The sequence below is a fragment of the Podarcis tiliguerta genome, assembly GCF_965153285.1.
Source record: "Podarcis tiliguerta genome assembly, chromosome: 2".
NCBI classification, from domain to species: domain Eukaryota; kingdom Metazoa; phylum Chordata; class Lepidosauria; order Squamata; family Lacertidae; genus Podarcis; species Podarcis tiliguerta.
This window is the reverse complement of record NC_139535.1, coordinates 70829514-70845862: the sequence shown is the minus strand read 5'-3', so window position 1 is coordinate 70845862 and position 16349 is coordinate 70829514. Positions and strand designations below refer to the sequence as shown.

Below are 16349 nucleotides of genomic sequence, written 5' to 3'. Positions count from 1 at the left end.
AATTTCCAGGCTCTCTCCTCAGTGAGCTCATCAACCTCCTCCTCCAAGGAGGGAGGTGGCTGAGGCTCTGTCTATTGCTGGTGGGTGGGTGGTTTCCATCCTCAGCATCACCAACCAAAGGAGGGGGGGATAGAGAGAGAGAGCGAGCGAGAGAGAGAGAGCAGTTGGTGATGTTGTGCTCTGAAGCAACCTCAGTAGAAGGGAAAATGGATCCAGCTTGCACATCATCCCTCGCCTTTCAGCACCTTCCCTTGGTCTCAGCATGGTGAGCATAAGCAACAGAGAAGCATCGGCTTCATCGCTGCTTTCCTTAATCATCTCTAAATCCGATGGCAATCGATATTTGAGGTGTGCTCTTTTCTGTACGAGCATCCTAACCATGTAACAATGACTTTCATCAGAGCCTCTGGAAAGGGTGGAGGAGGAAGGATGGGAGGGGTGTTGTGGGAGAGAGGGGAAAGGAAGATGGAGAGGGATGAAGGCTGATTAGGCGCCGTCTTAGGAAATGCGGCTCAAAGATTAATTGCAACTGCCTTCTTGCCCGTAGATTTAGCAAAGAAAGATGCTTTTGTTTGTCCTTTTCCATTGAAATATGGGATGCCTTGTGGATGTCTATCAGCTTGAAAATGCAGTTGTTATTTCTGGGATGTTTTAATCCCTCCTTGTAATTGCCCAAATATTGGGCTGGGCCTCAGCCAGCTGCAGTAAAGCCAGAAATAAGCAATGTCGGATCCTGTCAATGGCTGATCGATGGATAATAATGTTTACTGCTAGAGGTGTGTGTGTATCATTTGGAGGCACTGCTGAAAGGTTCAGGTCGGATGCAGTTGGTGTGTAGGTGTATGTGTGTGCACACACGCATGTATGCATGCATGCCACACACATCTGGGTTTCTTTGTAGGTTTCTACCTACAGCACATGTGCTGTTTTCTTTGCCAGTGATTGATTGACAATGTCTTCCACTCAGGCTGGTATGAACTATCTATGGCCTCTTGGTTTCATTTCAGCCACTCAGGACGGAGCTGTATCCTTCATTTGGTGTGCTATATGGCCTCTCTTGGTCACTGCCCTCATGTCCTACTTGGGGGCTTCTAATAAAGATCTGGTTGTCCACAGAAGACTAAACTAGGCAGGCCTTAGATCTGACCCAGAAGCATTGCTCTTATTACATTTTTTTTTTATGACAATAAGATAAATATTTATCAAATTTTAACTGAATTGATTTTTGGAGAGTGGGGGAAGAATAGTGGCAACCCATATTGAGCAAACCTCCATTTTGATACTTCAGAACCTGAAAAACCAAATCACTATTTCTCCACACTCCCATCTCCATTCAGTCTTCCTGGATGTATGTATCTTCTTGAATAAGGTTTTTGTTATGAGAATCACTGGTTTAACCCTGCAATGATTATTTTGGTCATAGTTTTTTAAATGAGTACATCAACTATTGTATACATTCAGGGCAGAACAGTCATGATATATGTTCCAGGTCAATTTATATTTTTATTCTTACAACAGTAATAAATCCACATAGCAGTGACTTAAAGAGGCAGATTCAAAGCATTACTTTACACTTCGTAGATTTGATGTACTGTGTGGGCTACTATAGTTCCTGACAAAGCATGGCACCATATAAGTCAACACTAGTTGTGAACCCCCAGTTCATAGCAAGCAGTATGTGTTCTCTGTATCCATGGTAAATTGTAGGGTTTGCTGAGGTGATCACTGATCCTGAGGTTTAAAAGACACCTTGATTCATCTTTATTTGGGACAACTGCTTAAGTAAATCGAGGCTACAAGTGAGTTTTTAGAAAATGAGGAAATCACAATCCGTATCACTTTTTTTTTCCCTCAGAAGAAATAACAATCCCATAGTCAATATGTTTGGTCTGAGTAGGAGAGGGTTCAACAAAAGAACCCAAGTTACTGTATTTGAGATGATCATTTCTTAAATCTTATGTCTCTTTTGCACCAGTAATGTGGCAAATGTGGTAGAGGACACAGAAATGACAGTTCTTGCTCACTGGGCTCACAATGAAAAGACGTTTCCAGCCAATTTACCGTACAATACATGCACACTTCTTTCTCATTCATAGCACACCGTCTCTCTAGCTCCCCTCAAGATACTGCATTCTCCCACAAATGCATTGTCCTTTTTAGGAGGACACTTAAGAATGGGAAGTGTGAATGAAACAGACAGGGGTTTGAAAACACGCCATACTCAATGGAGAATCAGAATCTGCTGCTGATTGGGTATAGTTGATGAAAAAACCTCTTTTTGTTGTCAGACTGCTTTTAACAGAATTCTGACCTGGGGAGAGGGGTTGTTACAGACCATAGGGACTCAACCATAAACCCAAAAATAAATTTAACCATACAGTTGAATATGATGAACAGGAAAAGAACGTATGAATTGGCTTGGTATTATACAAAAAAATAAAAATACTAACCAATCAAATAAATTTAATTAACCTTGTCACTTCTACTTTCATTCCTTATTTATTATCTTTGGGGGTGGGAACAAAAGCTTTCTCCATTGTGGGAAGATCATTTGAGTCATAATCCCTATACATATGATCTCCCTTGAGGAATCACTAAATTTTATCACTAGTAAAGAACTAGTCTTCTCCCAGCTGCTGTGTATACTGCTACTAGGTCAGCTGTGTGTGAAATGATGCAATGCATGTAACTAGTAACTATTGTTTGTGTCAACAAGTCATGGAAGAGCTGTGCAGCAAAGTGTGCTTTCTGCCACTGTGGATGAGCAGAATTATTTGGCAAGAGAGCCTGGTTATGTCTTTGGAGAGGCAGAAGGATGGGGTGAAAGGAACTTTGTCTCAAAACTTTTAGCAGTCAGAATATCTCTAGGCAAAGGTGTGTGTCCCCCCCCCCACTTTCCTAGATCAACAGATGGAGGTGTTAATACAAAAAGGAGATGGCAGGAAATAACTGGAGGTGTGGGGATAATAGGATAGCCTTGCTGTCTTGTGCAGGTAACCATATTACTGTTCACCATATTTTTTTAAAAAAGAAAAGAGTTTTTGGATCTGTTCACTCTTATCAACCTACCCACTCTTTGAGATCGGTGAGGATGTCTATGTATTGTTCTTCACAGAGGGCAGCCCTCTGTTTGAAGAGCTCTCTGAGGACTATTTGAAGGAATCCTCTATTTGGAGCGCTGTCCAGTCTGAATTCCATTCAAAGAACACCAAGAAGGAAGAGCAAGGGCCTAGGAATTGCCCATCAGTGGACTGCAGACTAAGCAGTCATATCAGACATGTGGTCAGTCACAATCTATCAAGCCAGGGTTTCCCAAATTTTGGTCTCCAGCTGCTGTTAGACTACAACTCCCATCATCCCTAGCTAGCAGGATCAGTGATGGAAACTGTAACCCCCAAACATCTGGAGATGCAAGTTTAGGAAGCGCTGTTTCAAACTGGTGAGATGCATTTCATCTATTTTTTAATTGCAGTAATACTTTCTAAAGTTTTCAACTGCACATTTGCACATGCAAAATTTATGCAAATCTGGCTCACCTCTTGCCTTTTTCTGGTAACAGGCTAAGATCAGATTAGGAGATCTTCCCTCCAGGCCTGCTGGTGACATCAATTCAGTTGGCTGCCCCATTGCCCCAAGGTCAATGCCCCTGTACTGAAGCCCAGCAATCGGAGCACAGTCCCATAGAGATCAAGGAACATCCAAGCCAAACTCCATCAACATGGGCAGTTGAGCAGACACAACACCTCAGCTCTGCTTCCCTTTTATACTTTGCATGCTGATTGCAGCATCTGGGCTTGAAGAGGCATATGACCTTCACCTGCTCCAAGCCTACTCCAGGAATCACACACCTCCCAGAGCTAGTGAACCCTTGCTTGCCTCAGCCTCCTAGAAAAGCACTCCTGCTGCTCCCTACGCTGCTTCAGAGCCCACCTTGTTCATGGAGACAGGTGATGGATCCTGCTGCTCTGGTTTCTATACAATGACCTCCATCCCCTTGCCATCCTCCGTCACCCTGTGAGTACTTCCTTCCCCATCACCTGCTTGCCCCAGTGTGTCCCAGTCCCGGCTACACCCCTCACTGGAATCCTCTTCCTCTTATCCTTCCAGTTCATGACACTTGAAATGTCCTGGGGATGAGCCAGCGATTGCCAGTGGCGTAGCGTGGGTTGTCAGCACCCGGGGCAAGGCAAGTAATTTGCGCCCCCTAACCCGTGGATTTTAGTAGGGGCAGAGAGCTGCGAGCGCGCCCCCCCCAGATGTTGCACCCGGTGTGGCTGCCCCCCCCCTGCACCCCCCACGCTACGCCACTGGCGATTGCAGCCCGCTGAGTTTGACGAGAACATGGCACCCAAAGATGCACGTTTTTTGGTACTGCACTCTCACATCCCAGTTTTCATCAGGGGAGTGTTGAAGAGTGTGCCATTCTGCTCCTCCAGTAGTTTTGCCTTACTGGAATGTGTCTTTGAAGGTAAACGGCATTTCCATGCACTCTGGCACTTGTCATGGTCCTCTGTGCGCCAGCAGTGGTTTAGTCATGCTGACCACAGAAAGCTGTCTGTGGACAAATGCTGGCTCCCTTGACTTGAAGCGAGATGAGTGCCACAACCCCATAGTTGCCTTTGACTGGACTTAACAGTCCAGGGGTCCTTTACCTTTACCTAATCCCTCTGGTGTGCAAGGAAAGGGAATGTTGAGGTGTGTATGCAAAAATGTCTGACATTGCATGGTCTGTTGTGCAAAGGTTAGAATCACATCCACGTTTGCCACTGACTCCACCCACTGTTGGCACGCAGCCCCTGGAACATTGCCCACAAGAGGATTTGGCCCTCAGGCTGAAAGAGGTCCCCAACCCTGGCCTAGTCAAACTGGCTTACAACCCAGCCAATGGCTAAATACAGTCTGTATGTCTCTGTTTGGTAGGAAAGGAAAACAGCAGCTGAAAGCAGCTAGGTCGTTCATTAAATGCATGAGAGGCCGTCTCAACAATTTAATTATTATTAAGACTGTAATCCAGCAGGGAAGAGGATGGTTTTTTTCTTTCATTGCTACAAGAGATGACTAAGCTTATGGTACTCATGTCAGGAAAATATATGTAAAATTACTAACAAATTCAAGCCCAGAGCAATGGTCAAATTTATGCTTCCACAACCCATCACTTTACTGTATTTCATGGTAATGTATTCTGGATAACATAACATTTCACAAATCGGTTTATAAATGCATATGTGGGCCTCATATTTCTACCACTGAAATTGGTATAAATGCCAAATAACTGGAAGGAAATTAGTGAATCAAATTCCCCCTTACATTAAAGCTCTCTTCAGGTGTTCAGCTGCGATATGTGAGGCCAAAAGTGTGTTAAGCGGGTGGGGCAAACATGGGTTGACTTTGCTGGCAATGTCTCTGAGCACTGGACATGCCCACTCTACCCCTGACCTTTGCATGTTTAGAGCAAAGGTCTGTAAGGGGCTTGTTAGCAGGAACCCTGAAGGCTAAAAGGCTTACAAGCTCCCTTCACAACTTCACACCAAACACACACAAAGTTTGGCAGTGGAGATGATGTGCAGGACTTAAACTTGCCTGTATCTATCCCTACATGCCTTTTCTCTCAGGGGCCTGAACAGGGCTCCAAATATATTCCGTACATTTCTGTAGGACTGTAGTTCACTGGCGATGTATCAACCACTTCCTAGCTGCATGCTTTGCTAGCATGTTAAGAAGAACCATTTTGGTACCAGTTTTTCAGTTTGTAATTTGGGCAAATGTTGATGCCTGAGTGGACCTCTTTCTCCATACACACCTCCCACTTGGCGCTATGTTGATTTCTACCCTCTGCCTCCTGTAAAGCAGAAGATAAATAATGGCTAGCAGCTCAATTAGAAGGAAGCCTCATTGAATTAAGCGGGGCTTACAGATGGCAGCCTAAGCCAATAAATGCACCCCAAGTACATCAGGGTCTTTTTTGTGGTACTTGCTATGGACACTGTACCCATGGCATGTACATCTCTTGTAAAAAGTGCTCTCACCTATGTCTGACTATCAAACACAGTGATCATGGGGTGGAGAGAGATCTTTTGTAAAGGAATGCTCAGAGATGCTTCCTGCCAGGTGCACATATCATCCATGGCTGCACAAATTATGACCCACCAGCCCAAAATGCCAGCCCACCAGGGACTCAGTGAGCCTCCAGTTTTTGCTGCCGAGAACTGTAGTCAGAAGGCACTGTCACAATCATGACAGGCCACATAACATGGGTGCTGGTCTGCATTTAGCTTGGTGGGTCAACTTGTGCTGGCCTGATCTACTTGCTTTACCTGATAAGGTGGAGCTGAACATGGCTTTTAGAAGGCATCCTATCTCAACACATTAAAGCTGGTAGTTAATAAAAACAGGACTAGCTACAAACACACACACACACATCAATTCCCAGAGGCTGCTATGAATTTCACTCTCATTTCAGTGGAACAGGGAATATTGATGAGCAATCTAATGCTACTGTTGACACACATTCTGCCGTTGATGAATCACAGTGTATATAGCACTGGTGGTTGTGGAGGAAAATCTTAACAGATGTGGATAACGACCCTCTATCACTTAGCATTCCACTGGTTTCTTCTTGGTAAGTCACTCAGTGTTTCCTCTGCTTTATCTGCCAGCCACCTCTCCCCATGTGGGCAGAACTAAATCCTTCTTGTTATGCCATCATTAAACCACTTGTATGCAAATGGTGTCCGTGATTTACTTGTGGCTTGCAGAGTTTCTAGCATGAAAGTGATTATTATGGTACTGCATATACAAAACAAGCCGTTCTTCAGCAGTGACACCAACAATATCAGTGTCTACCCAAGTCACATGCAGAGCAAATGGAGGTGCTTATATCTCTGCTTTGCATTCACTAGTGGACACCATGACAGCAACTATTTCTGATCACTGCACAAAGCTCCCACTGGAGCACAACAAGCCTTCTGACAACTGTCCCCTTATAGTATACAGGCTCATTTACACTTCTTAGAACTTCTTGCAAGTTAAGGAGAAAATACCAGATTGCATCCTTTGGCTGCAGTAAGAATTCTATCATAGAATGAACCCACCCTTTATTTATTAAAAAGCCAATCATTTACAATTTTAAATGCATAGTGCAAATGAGACCTTGATCCCAGCAAGTGATGCCAGTGACTGAACCTGGCATCTCCTGTGGCCCTGCTGCTAAGATGTGGTTTTTGACCTGCATTGGACATGATCTTGAAACACTGTATAACTGTGCCAGAGTTAGCTTAAGCAAGCCAGAGACAGGAGAATTGGCAAGTTACTAAGGTGATGGAGGGCATGATGTCACAGGAAAAAATGTCCTTTTTGGAATGTAAAGGTGTTCTGGGAAAAAGGAGGAAGGAGGCAGAACCATATTGGCACCTGCTGGAGGTGCCTAAAAACCAGGAGCCATGACTGACCGTTGCTTGAGGAAGCTATGAGTGGGGCAATGAGACACTCTTAGGGCATAACATTCTGCGCCCTCTCCATTTACTTTGGGTATAAATATGTGTAAAATAAACCATTTTTCTTAAAGACACTAGCCTCTACTGTGCCTAGATTTTCGCAACAGAAACACAAACCTGAGTGAGCATCTAGAACCCCCCTGGAATCTTGCTATCGCTCTGCAGAAATTGATGGTGGCTTGCAACCTTCATAACTATATATAGAGACAGGTTGGGGGGAGAGAGTGCTTCTCTGAATGTTTAATTTCTTTGAAACCAAACTATGTGGCTTACAAATGGAAGCTATAATTTTCCATGTTCCCTGTGGAGAAAGAGCGACTGTTCAGCTATTTTGTCAATTAGCACTAAAAATACCTTATCAAAAATGTGTGGGTTTTGCTTACTCTCTCTGTGGTTCTTGCCTGAGAAAATCCAACAGCAGCATTATTGTTTTCACTTAATATCCGCCGTGTTGTGCAGGAGGATAGGTGGTCCTTTACGGATCCTGGCCCGTCTGGTCGCAGTCTTACCTACAGTAAGGAGACATATTGTATTTTGATTTGAATTATTGCAGTTATTTCTAAACTTGCATCTATACACAGAAATTGGCATTTGCAAATGTTATGCTAATATGTGTACTTCTTGATCCTCTTGTGTTTTCCTGTTTGCAATTTGCAAGTGACCTCTATAAGGAGCATGCATTTTTTTTTAAAAAAAGAAAGGAACAGATTACTATATCAAGTTGACATTTATGTGACCGTCAGATTCTGAAGATGACACAGCACCACCAATCATCTTCACTAAAGCACAGAACTGGTATTGTAACTTTGGAAGTCTATGTGATACTGGGACTTCTTTCTTATGGGTAGAAGTGGATTTGGGGCAGTGCAACTGGTTCCACCATAATAGGCGCTGAGCCTAGGGGGCACCACAGGGTGTTGCAACTATACCTGAAGGAGCATCTCCAGCCCCATTGTTCTGCCTGGACACTGAGGTCCAGCTCCGAGGGCCTTCTGGCGGTTCCCTCACTGCGAGAAGTGAGATTACAGGGAACCAGGCAGAGGGCCTTCTGGATAGTGGCACCAGCCCTGTGGAATGCCCTCCCACCAGATGTCAAGGAAATAAACAACTATCTGACTTTGAGAAGACACCTGAAGGCAGCCCTGTTTAGGGAAGTTTTTAATGTTTGATGTTTTATCGTGTTTTTAATATTCTGTTGGGATTCACACAGAGTGGATGGGGAGACCCGGTCAGATAAGCGGGGTATAAGTAATAAACACAATAATAAATAATAAATTATTATTATTATTACATAGTTGAGCAAAATGGAAGGCGAGAGGCCCACTTACTTATGCTTCAGTGGAACTTAATTTTCAGTAGACATGTCTAAGACAACCTATTTCTTTAAAGTGGACATAATAATGTTTTTTACATGTAAGCCTTAATTATTTTCTGCAGATTTCCTTAGGAATAATTATATGCATGGTTATAGATTTCATAAGTATTATTATACACATATTTATCTGAGATCGGCTCTTAGCTACTACTGTGATATATTGATGCAATACACAACACAGGTTGGTTGGTAGGCATTCCAAGTCACCAGTATGCTTACAGTTTCATTTCTACCCTTCAGTTTGGGCCAGAATTTTATTAGTGGTATGGCTGCAGACTTTTTCTAGTCTGCCATAACTGATTGATTTTCTGCCTGTGTTTATTATTTTTAATTAATATTCAAGGAATTGATTTTTGTGCTGCTTTTGTTGATTTGTTTACTGCATTGTGCATTGAGGAAAGTGATGAGATGGTGATGTGTTGCAGTAATTGTGGCAATAATTATCCAGAGAAATTTGTCCTGGTAGATTGCTTCTCCCCCAAACCAGCCGCCCAGTCTCTCTTTTTAAATACTGAATACCACTAAGCCTGCTCCCAGCCCCCTCACTCTCATTCTGAAATCAGCAGCTGATCTTGCATGACCGCCCAGATAAATTTGTCAGACTCCTTGTGATTTCTTTATTTTATAATCTCAAAGCAAAGCCACTTTCCCTAGGAAGCTTCATGCACTAAGTACAGTTAACTGCCAGCTAAGATAGGTCTAAAAATATTAGGGTAATGGACATAGAATGAGCTTCTTCGGAATCCAGAGCTGAAAAATATGAGTTTTCTAATCTCCTTTGTAAGTGAAGTGTTTATTTAACAGGCATTTTGGTGGTATGCCTGTGTAGAAAATAACCAATAACTGCGGAAGGCTTCTTAGTGGTGCTACTGAGCCAAGGATAATCTGTGCACACAGTACAAAGGCTGAGCTTTTGAACTACTTCATATATTTTGTAGGTCACAGACTGACCTATATGATTTCTCTTCCTTTGTTTAAGCCACTGCTGTCTGTGGTCAGTGCATTAGCCTATAGGCTGAAAGCCCCACAACAATACAAACAAGCTTCCTTCCACTTATGGCCAGTATGATGGATACAATACAAATATATATATATCTATATTGATGAAATGTTTTACCAGCAATATCATTTGGGTTTTACTGACAAGTTCCTCTTCCTTCAGTATCTCAAAGAAGTCAGGGTGTTGGTGGGGAACCTGTAGCCCTTCAGCACCCATCACATCAAGCCAGCATGTCCAAGGGACAAGGATGGTGGAAGGTGTAATCTGGAGGGCATCACATCAGCTTTCTCTTGTATAGACAAGTACCAATAGCAGATTTGCAGGCATTCACATTTTCAACATCATATATATAGAGATAGAGATAGAGATATATAGATAATTTTTATTAAATTTTCTGTTTTACAATTTAAAGTACGCGTTTTCACATCCTTAAGATATCAGTGACTTCCCTTCTTCTCTTCCCATGGTTCATTTTACATATCATAAATCCCTGCATATTTTACAAAAGCTATACCATTCAATATTCCATTATTGTATCCATCCAAACTTATTTACACTGCTGAATTTTTCTTAATGCTGCCAGCGTTTTCGCTGTACACAGCTATTTCCCATATATTCATGAACGTTTTCCAATCGTCTCTAAATGTATGTTCTTCTTGTTCTCTTACTCTATTTGTTAAGCTAGATTTGCCTTACAGGCCTTGGTTAGACTTTTTAAAGGGATTCTTCAGGTAGGACTTGTTCACTTAGAACAATCAACCAATGGCCAAACTATGCCAGGGGGTGCTGGAATAATCAGAACAACCTAGTTGGGATCATAAAGCTGTCCAAACTCCATAAAAGGAGAACACACACACATTCTTTTTATTGCCATCCAAAGACCCGCAAAAACAATTTCAAAAGCAAAGTATAGCAGAATATGGAAAATATGATTTGGTGCTACTTGTTTATCAAAGGATCACGCTAGCCATTGCATGATAATTTCACATAGCAGATCTTATCCTGGATCAGCCTAAGCCTGTCATTTTAAATATATTTAAAATGGAGTAAACCCCATTGGATTAAGCGTGACTGAGTAAACATGCACAGGACTACACTACATGTAGATTTTACAACACACTGTAATTTAACAGAATGATCAGTCATTCAAAATTTAATTATCATCTAATATATTCAAGTGATAAAACTCCAGATTCAGAAGGAGCTGCCCATAGTTTATCCTTCCCCCTCTTGTCTTAAAGAATTAGCTGCCCATCAATTTACACACAGGCAGTGCTTTTTTTCTAAAAAAAATGTTTAGGGGTACTCTCATTTTGACTCAATAAAATCATCATTTTATAGTTCAGACTGGGGAAAATAAACACAGTAAATGTACAAAAGTACAAGGATTCACAAAATGTTTAGGGGTGCATACCCGTGCATCCCCCCCCCCCGAAACAAAGCACTGCTCACAGGTATAGGAGTATTGATTTGAGAAAGCATTGCAGGTTTACTTTTCCAGAGTTGCTGCTGTTAATAATAATGATCCCTGTTGTCTTTGACTGTTTCCATTGAGCTAGAAGCTTTGAAGCTTTGTGGCGGCAGGGGGGTGTTGTTCACATTTTAGAAAGGGACTTAGTGATAATGTGTGGTTTGATAAGCAACTGGTGTTGAAATGACCAGCCTTTCATAGAGCTGTAAACATGTCAAGAAATCATGAGTCAATAGAACACATCTTACATCTTACATTTATTTACGTGATGTGCCTGACAAAATTTCCATAGTTTGATTGTAGTAAAACCTCTAAGCAGTTTACAAGAACTATTTAAATGACTCTTTTTTGAACCAAAAAATATTGTGAAGGCTTATACTAACGGAATATAGAGTGTGCAAAACTTCAAGAATTCTGAGTAAGGATAGTTTAGTAGCACATTCCAGGTCTTAAAATTGGTGTAGTTACATTGTTCAACACATTATGCAATCAAAGTTGTGTGCATTAGAAGTATTCCACAGGCTTCTGCTCATAGTTACTGAACAGGTTGGCAACAAGATATAGATAAAGGATCTGTGGATTTGAGAGCCAGGTCTGGGATAAATCTTGGCCATTCTGAGCAAATACCAGCAGCATTAGCATGTGGGATTGAAACAAAGGGAAATTGGTTTTCCTCGCTCATTAGCAGAAGCTTAATGAGGTAATGTATGTATTACAGATGCTTTCCTACATCTGGGATAGATAGGAGCGCTCCCGAAATCTACAGAGAGCGGCTATGTGTGTACTTAAAAGGCAAACAAATCCTGTGTTCTCCACTTTTCACCACAGAGAATTGTGACACTGAGTCACTGAACAAGGTCACCCAGCAATCAACTGTCAGAGATGAGAAGGCATTCAAGCCTATTCTGATTCTTGCTGGGTTTTCTCTCGCACTAAAAAGAGACTAAAAGGTGTTTTACATTGTCTCCAAAAAGCCGACCATCTGGACTCCCAGTTTAGTGCAGGGCACTGTGATTAAAATAATAATAATACTGTAGGATTTTTTGTGATTAAAAAAAAAATACTGTTGGAAATGTGTCCATGTCCACATTTCAAACTATGAGTAACAGGAGAGCAGAGAATGCCCTCTGTTTCTGCAACCGCTGCATTACCACATGATACTGAGTGATTTGTAAAGTGCTTCAGGATGCTCATGATTTCAAAAGAAGCTCTAATGGAAGGGGGAGTGGGTATCCCTTTCATTCTGCTTCTGTGCCACTTAGATCACTTTCTTGTCATCATTGGAGACTGTAGGGGTATTCACTGGTTCACATTCAACGCATGCACAATCCGTGTGCCAGTGTACACAAACAAATGAACTGCACACTCATACTATCATTTACACATAGTGTTCAATGATTGTGTACAGTCTGTGTACACAACAGTTAAGCTGTACACCAACACTTGTACATGCATAGAGACAGCTTGCACCTGTGTTCAGTGTAACGTGAGACTGTGCCTTGCTTCACTGTTCATGGGGATTTCCCTCACCTTCAGCTAAGGGAAGGGAAGGAAAACAATGTTGCATTTTTGAAGTTTAAATTGTGAGACAGAGGATGTCAGGTAGAGAGTGGGAGGTTTTGAGCTAGAGGTGGCTGAACTGACTTGGAAGCAGCTTGGAGGGGTCTGCAGGAGTCCATCTTGTTTTGGGGATCCAATCCGTGTGTGTGCATGATTTTATTTGATTTGGGAAATAAAATACATGCAAATGCATGTACGCATATATCCAAATACATCTATCTTTGTCAAACAACTATAAATACAAACGATATGATAAATTCCAAAATTATAAATTTATAAACTATCACATAGAAAAACTAGTGTACCTATCAATGTTTGTATTGTATCTATTGTTCAGGAATTCAGTTCAAGGAACCCATTAATTTTTTTTACATTTTATCTCTCTTGTTTTCCATCTCTCAATCTTGCTGACTCTGTAAGCTTATGCACCACAGCTACCTTCCAAAATGTTGACAACCATTCTTTTACTCTTTCTTTTTGCGCCAGCAGCATACGAGCTGCAACTATTCAATTCCTTATCAACTCCTCAAATTCACTCAAATTTCGTAATGAAATTTGCCAAGGGGTCTAAGAAGCAGCATGTTATCGGTGAATGGGTTTTAATTACTGTTCCCTAGAATCTATTGATTAATTGATTAATCTTCTGATTGAACCAAGGTGCTGGGTTCTTTTGGCGGCTTTGCTTCCCGCTTTTGCTTGTTTCCACCCTGCACTTCTTATCTATTTGTAACTCAGACAGAGAGCACAAGAATGCCATAGGTATCCTGTGGTCTCCCATTCAAAGAATACTCAGCCCTACAGCATGGCTGGAACACAGAGGAAACTGCCTAAGGATCCATCTAGCTCACAAGTCTGGCAGCAGCATTCCAGGGTTTCAGGTGGAGGTGCTGGGGGTGGAGCCTGGAACCTTCTGTGTGCAATGGACATGCTCTACCGCTGAGCTGCACCCCTTCCTCCAAGGTGGCTCATGTCCTCAGGGAGGTGGGGAGCCCTTCCTACTGATGCCAGGAGTAGGATCTATTGTACCCTTGGAGAGAAACTGTGCGCTGCCAAATGAGCGAATAAGGGCTCTCCTGAAAACAGAGTACCACAGCAGCAGTTTTTAGAAGAAATTCAAGCAACCATGAAGGAGAATCTGGAAGCAGCTGGCAAGCTTGTGCTGTGGAATGCTGCGGTAAATACTGGGCATCCATAGACTTTGTAGGAATACAGGGAGCTGCCTTATACCAAGTCAAGCCATTGGTCTGCCTAGCTCAGGGTTCTAGCTCAGCACAGCGATTCTCTAGGATTACAGACGAATATTTTCCAATGATGGGCATTGAACCTGGCACCTTCTGCAAAGCAGATGCTCTGTGGCTGAGAGCCTGCCAAGCAGTGTTAGGAATAAAGAGTCATGGGAGCTAGAAAAGCATTTGGGACAGAAGTCAGTCAGCTGAAGTCTGCAGCCATGAGTGAGGAAAAACTGTTTATAGATACACGCTCTGTGTGTGTGTGTGTGTTTAGTATCCCCTGAGCATCCATGCAAGTGAAAATTCAGATAGAAATGTAAAGGGGGGGGGAGAAACCTTACTTACTTTATCCCACTTGAACCCCGTGAAAATCTCAGTCACTAATGTTGCCTGATTCTGTGTGAGTGTGAATGGTGGGAAGGGTGTATGTTAGGAATGTGTGTCTGATTAGAGTATTAGGAATATGTGGTGTGGTAATGCAAGAATGGCCACTTCCAGAATGTGACTCCTGAGAGAATTCCACCTCAGGCTGAAAAAATTCCCTGCTCCTGCCTTAGTGGGTAGGACCAAGCCCCTATAACTGGTGTAGTCCAGAGGTGGCTGAGGAGCTCTTGCAGACATCCTTACAAGGGAATTCTCAAGACCTGGAAAACAGTGGACTGTTGTGTCTCTGGAACCCCTCGCACAAGAGCCCATTGCAGGGCCCTTGTGGGATGCTTTGCAAGAACCAACAACCAGCTGATTGTCAGATATTGCAAAGCCCTTTTGGCTGAGCCCTTTTACCTGCCCCACACCTGACCCTATAGATAATGTTGGCTGTAGTGTAGGTGGGCCTGGTCTGGCCAAAAAAATGACCCTGTGGGCCAGATGAAGAGGACTGGAGGGCTTAATTAGGCCTGTAGGCCAGAAGTTCACAACCCCTGAGTTCTAGAACCTGCTTAGGAACCAGACCTTCTTTGGGAAAGGCTATGGTTCTACAGCTGCAGGGTGACAGCTCATTCTTAAACTACCGGTAGTTATTTTGCCTGTAGTCTGTGGGGATCAATGAATGCTCCCCTAATGGAAGCCAATACAGCGGTACCTCAGGTTACATACGCTTCAGGTTACATACGCTTCAGGTTACAGACTCCACTAACCCAGAAATAGTGCTTCAGGTTAAGAACTTTGCTTCAGGATGAGAACAGAAATAGTGCTCTGGCGGCGTGGCAGCAGCAAGAGGCCCCATTAGCTAAAGTGGTGCTTCAGGTTAAGAACAGTTTCAGGTTAAGTACAGACCTCCGGAACGAATTAAGTACTTAACCTGAGGTACCACTGTAACTGGAAATCTCTTCTGCCTCTGCAAAGCGACACCCTGCAGCAGAGAAACAGTGTTGTTTCTAAATTGCAGAGAGGTAGATATTGAGTCTTCAGTCTTCTCTCATCCAAAGTGGGGGGTGTGGTAGAATACCCAGGATCTCTACAGGAGTAGGAAGCTCTTCACAATATAAAAACAATTGGCTCTCCAAGGAGACTTCAATGGAAGGAGATATATTTGCCATCAGTTGATTGCCCTGCTTTGTGCATGTCAGTGGCATGTTGATCTATTTAGGGGGGAAACGCCAAGGAAAGAGCAGCTTGAAGGCCAGCAAGTGTTTTTTATTGCCAACACAAATATGTTTTAAAAACACTTCGTGTCATGGAGGGCATTAACTTCCAAAAGACCCATATGTTGTCTGTACTGTAAAGACATAGAGATGTGAAAAGGGGACGTAATGGCAAACATTGATTTGTTTCTTTAGTGTTGGCAAAGGGAATAGCAGCTCAGATGGGTCCCAGGAGAGAAGCCTTGATGCAGAGAACCCATAAATGAACAGGCTAATGCGCATGCTTCCCACAGGCACAGCATAGATATATAAATCCACATTTGTATGATTGCATAGCTATGTCCACTAAAGGAAGGACCACTGGAATGTCACCTGTGCAAAGTGCCAGGCTAAGCATAGGTAAAGGTAAAGGTACCCCTGCCTGTACGGGCCAGTCTTGACAGACTCTAGGGTTGTGCGCCCATCTCACTCAAAGAGGCCAAGGGCCAGCGCTGTCCGAAGACACTTCCGGGTCACGTGGCCAGCGTGACATCGCTGCTCTGGCAAGCCAGAGCCGCACACAGAAACGCCGTTTACCTTCCCGCTAGTAAGCGGTCCCTATTTATCTACTTGCACCCAGGGGTGCTTTCGAACTGCTA

General features: G+C 42.9%; 1 protein-coding gene across 3 annotated transcripts in view; it reads left to right on the top strand.

The window, feature by feature from the left end:
* The window catches only part of JAKMIP2 (janus kinase and microtubule interacting protein 2), an 81231-nt gene continuing 64882 nt past the window's right edge, over window positions 1-16349 (top strand). For 2 of the 3 annotated variants that reach the window (XM_083430758.1, XM_083430754.1), the window contains exon 1: window positions 1-348. The gene's annotated coding sequence lies outside the window, so the exon portion shown is untranslated. The remainder of the gene's footprint in view (window positions 349-16349) is intronic. The other variant, XM_083430755.1, reaches the window with a different exon arrangement.